The 5,000-nt window shown below is 44.3% G+C and overlaps 1 protein-coding gene across 1 annotated transcript in view; it reads left to right on the top strand.

The window, feature by feature from the left end:
- LOC136675728 (tyrosine-protein kinase receptor UFO-like) overlaps nucleotides 1-5,000 on the top strand; it is a 50,632-nt gene that overhangs the window by 19,279 nt on the left and 26,353 nt on the right.

The following is a 5,000-nucleotide window of genomic DNA, read 5'->3' as shown; positions in this document are numbered from 1 at the left end:
AGCCGAGATCAGAGGGGAAACAAAGGTCTTTGTTGTTGAACTCTTTGCCTTCTTGCTGTCTTTTCTTTATGTTGTAACTAGAGTCCATGACCTCATGATCTCACCACTTTGCAGTTTTCCAAAAAAAAAAAAAAGCTTTGTTAAGTAACAGAACAAAGATGCTGAGATCAAAATAGATCATGATTGCTGACACACATGGAGAGAGAGCATACTTCCACTACTTGCACACTTCTAGCCTACTCTTGGTATTGAGCGGTGTAACCTTAGGCTTGTGCAGCTGCAGGCGTCTCACGACATTCAGGCGTTTTTTACACTCTATACACATTTAATGTGTAAATCTGGAGCCCACCAACCCACACACTGTGAAACAAAATGCCCCAGTCAGTTTTCTGTGTGCTGCCTGAGTCTGAAAGCATGGGATATACGAGTAGTTCTGCCCCACTTCTGACTTCAAGTGAAGTAACTTTAGAATTGCCCCGCCCTTTCTTCAGAGTCTGTCCAATCACAGCACGGAACCTGTGTTTATATGAGTCTTCAAAGATGAGGTGAAACATAGAAAAATGGACACAACCAACGCTGAGAAATAAGAACACTGAGTAAATGAGAGCAGAGAAGAAAGAGAACCAAGCAAAAAAAGGTTAAAATCAGAGCTCCTCACTGCTGTGCACTCGGGGTCGGGGTGAACCATGAGCGGCTCATTATCATTTAAAGGTACAGGTGCTGAAAGTGGCAGTTCTGAACAAGGCTGTTGAGACGGGCGGAGAACCCTGCTGTGGGTCTTGTGGAGTTATGACCAAAGCAGGTCACAGATGTTTCATTAAGAACAAATCTGTGTTCCCTCGTGTCGAAGGGGTGGTCCAATGAACCTCTCAACCCCTCATCGCCCATGCCTGTGAATAATTATTGTATAACGTAGTTTCCCCAGGCCTAAATGAAGGAGTTGTGATGGAGAACACAGAGAATGCGGTGTTCTCAGCAGAGCCGTCTGAGAGAGGGAGTTACTGTATTTACAGTGAAGTGCGTCTGGGTCTGGGCATAGGGGAAATGAGCTGTGAAATGTTTGTGTGCAGTAGGTACAGACCCTCCAACCTCCAAAATACTTCTCCACACATTGAGGGTCAGGCCTGTGTGAGAGTGGGAGCTAGAGACTATTTTGTTCCCTTGTCTTTTGCTTCTCTGGCTTATAAGAGAAGAAAGAGTGTGTGACTAAAGATGAGTGTGCAGTTCTTTCTGAAAGAAAGTCCTGAAATGGCAGGGGAGGCTGTTTGGCATCTGTGAGGCAGCACGGAGTTTGGGTTTGAACCTTAGTGGGGTTTTTCCATGACACTTGAGAGAGAGAGAGAGAGAGAGAGAGAGAGAGAGAGAGAGGAGAAGTGGGAGGGGTTTGCTTGAGTGAAGGGTATTTTCCATAAAGTGCCATTATGACAGTTTTGCCATAAACAAATGCTGTGGTGCAGGAGTAGAAGTTCATGGTCAGCAGGATGAGAAGAGAAGAGAACTGAGCTTGACGGAGACGTTCTCTTTGTTTATCGTACTTTTCCAGCCTCTGAACCTCACGTCATGCTTTTCTCCCTAACCACGACCTCTTTGCTGTCAGATTCCCAACAAGTTCTTCTCTTGTTTCCTTCCTTTGAAAGCTCTACAGAGGAATGAGAGAAAGAAGAGGAGAAGAAGATTTGGCAAGCTTTGTGTTTACATACGTTTCAGAGGGAGGTCATTTTTTAGCAGAAAAGGACAGAGCAGATACATGTCCAGATGTGTCCAGATGTCCATATTTGGAGGGACTTTTACACACCTTCCTTTTAAATATAGAGTTTGTCTGTGCCAACCCCATTCCCCCCCCCCATTAGCTGAGACCTCCCTTAATCATACACAGTGCCACCCGGCTGGAGCAGGGAGGACTGATACAGTACTGCTAACACAACACCAGTACAACACACGTGGCAGTGAATCACTAAGAGCCCAGTGGTGTTATTATAGCAGAACGATAGTGCAGGTCGGATAGCATCATGCTGGATGATGGGCCGAAAGCGAGGGCCAACCTACATTTTTTGCCTTTAGCTCCTGACTTAGTGGTGGTGTGATTGTGTGTGTTGTGGTGGTATGAATGGATCAGACACAGCAGTGCTGCTGGTGTTTTTAACCACCTCAGTGTCGCTGCTGGACTGAGAATACCTTTGGGAGGCCTCCTGCGGTCAATGTCCCTTGGGTGTAATCCTGTGGGTCCTGGGGATGGCTTCCTGTGGGCAATGTCCTGTGTCCATGAGTGAACACTAGAGAGTGGTGTTCACTAGAGTGAACAGTGCAGAGACAGATGAGCTACACTCTCTGGCTTTTTATCTACAAGGTGTAACAGTGAGGTAGGAGTGGCTTAGATTGGAATAGTGAGTGGACACAGGATTAAAAAGCTCCAGCAGTGCTGCTGTGTCTGATCCATTTCTACAGAATTATGTATGTTTATGTAGTGTGTTTATGGCATAAATAAAATCAGTTCTTTACACAGTTCAATTCATAAAAAGGTTATTCAGAGGAAAGGACAAAGAGATACTGTGTGTGTGTGTGTGTGTGTGTGTGTGTGTGTGTGTGTGTGAGAGAGAGAGAGAGAGAGAGATAAAAAGTAATAAATTATTTTTTTCAGTGTGCTTTACTTTTTTAACACTGACCTATGAGTCAAGTCTCTGTGTGTGTGAATGTGTGTGATGTGTTATTGTACATCATCTGCACTCTCTCTGTCCCCCCCCTCTCTCTCCCTCTCCCTCTCTCTCTCTCTCTCTCTCCCTCTCTCCCTCTCCCTCTCTCCCTCTCTCTCTTTTCCCTCTCTCTATTTTCCCTCTCTTTCTCTCTCTCTCTCTGTCCCCCCCCCCCCTCTCTCTCTCTCTCTCCTGCCAGTGAGTATTTTCTAAATCCCACAGATTCAGATCAGGCATGCATTTCCTGCGTTCCTCCAGCACTCATTCGTTCTCTTGCTCTCTCCTTTCATGCAGCGGCAGGGTCTGCCTTCCCCTCTTGACCCCGCATGACCCTGGGGCTTCTCCTCATCCAAACACAGAACAGGATGAAATGCAAGCAAAAAGTGTGGGAAAAGGGAAAAGGGAAGAGAGAGAGAGAGAGAGAGAGAGAGAGAGAGAGAGAGTAGGAAAATGTGGAGGAGGTGGGGGAGCAAAAACAACATACTCTCTGCATATTTCCCAGAGCCAGTTTTTACCCAGAGGGAGAGAGAGAGGAGGATTGCAAGGTGGAGGAAAGAAAGAATGACAGAGAAATGGAAGTAAATAGTAGATAATAAAGATAGATAATATTATTATGCAGATGTAAAGAACGTTTAGACAGTATTTACTCACATGCAATTCTCCATTCCTTTAATTCTATAGATTCAAGTAATTTCAGTAATGTAAACTGCCTGTGTGTGTGTGTGTGTGTGTGTGTGTGTGTGTGTGTGTGTGTGTGTGTGTGTGTGAGTCACTGTAACTGCTGGCTGGTTGTAATGATGTAGCTGCTGCGGCTGGCGACAGTAAAGCCCTGTGATTGGTGACTAATTGCTAAGGAGCTAAAACAAGAGGCCCAGACCCGTAATGCTGGAGGAACACGTGTTTCTGGGGCATGATGGGAAACATTTGACTCATTTTAAACCTCAGCATTTTTTAGCCACTGTAAACGGTGAGAGGAATGTGTCGCGAGGTGTGGTCTCAGAGCACAGAGCTTTAAACACACCCCTCACTTTGGGGTTTTCTTTGTTATCTTGAGGTTTCTGCTTGTTATTTTCTAACAGTGCGCCAATAAAACTGATAACAGTAAACAGTACAGTTGTGTAACATGTCCTTCTCACACAGCTACAGTTAATGTCTTCTCCTGTTTAGCTCAGCAGTATTGCTGTAGAAAGCTCTGTCCTTTTAGGTCACCACAGCCAGAGCAGTGCTTTTTGTTAAGGAAGTGAATTTGCATCTAATTTCAGCAAACTGGGGCATGTAACCGTGCTCTGTCCTAAATGTCTTCACTTTTCTGATTGTGCTGCGCTCAGAACACTGTCCTTTTAACTCTTGCATGAATGAGTGACTGTAAGATCTGCGCTGATTTCTTTCTTTTTTTGTGACATCACAAAAAGGCTCAAGTCTTTCGCTGTCTGCTGTCACAAGTGCTGAATGAGCCTGACCTTCCAGCCCTCAGACCGCACTGCATAGGAGATTGTCATACTACTGCATGACATAAATATGTTCATTTTATGTCTCCACAAAAACAGCTAATCCAACACTTTATTTTCCATATGCCCTCTATGTGCTGGGTAATAAACTGTAAGTTTTCTTTTGGTACTAATTCAACAGAGGTCTCTGTAGACATCATACTGAATAACGGGATGGTGGAACAGAGGTCTTTAGACTCCACAGCAAGGAGCCTCTCAGAGAAGGGAAGGATATTGGCCCATGCGATGTCCAGCCAGGCCAGGGACAGACGGCTACTGTTAGAGACTGACTGCCTTTTAAAAAAGCAGTGGTCAGTTTTGATGAAGTCACGCCATGTGTGGCTTTAGTTAATGGAGCTTTTTCTTCACTTCTTTCCACTGAAGTCTTAAAATAAAGAAGTCACAGATTTAATGCTGCATTAAGACACATCACTGTTTACTTCTCTCTCTCTCTCTCTCTCTCTCTCTCTCTCTCACTCACTCACTCTATTAATCTTATTTATTTGAATTGAAATAAATCTCTCTTTTACATTCTTCTCTAATATTCCTTTCCAGTTTTCCTCCAGATTTTTCTCTCTCAGTCTATTTAGGCTCTCACTTTACAATTTTCTTTAGTCTCACTCACTTTTTTTCTGTATTTCCTCTCTCTCTCTCTCTCTCTCTCTCTCTCTCTCATTCCTGTGTTTTTCAGTTACATCCCGTCCAGAAGGAAAAAACTAAATAAAACGCACAGCTCACACTGGCACAGATATCTTTCTTGGCTCGTTGTGTTTCTGTTCTCCTCATTTTTTCCTCCAAAACGCCCATCACTTCGTTCCCGTTA

This window comes from Hoplias malabaricus, chromosome X1, assembly GCF_029633855.1.
Source record: "Hoplias malabaricus isolate fHopMal1 chromosome X1, fHopMal1.hap1, whole genome shotgun sequence".
In the NCBI taxonomy this organism is placed as follows: Eukaryota; Metazoa; Chordata; class Actinopteri; order Characiformes; family Erythrinidae; genus Hoplias; species Hoplias malabaricus.
The sequence above is the reverse complement of the archived record's forward strand: the minus strand, read 5'-3'. Positions and strand labels throughout refer to the sequence as shown.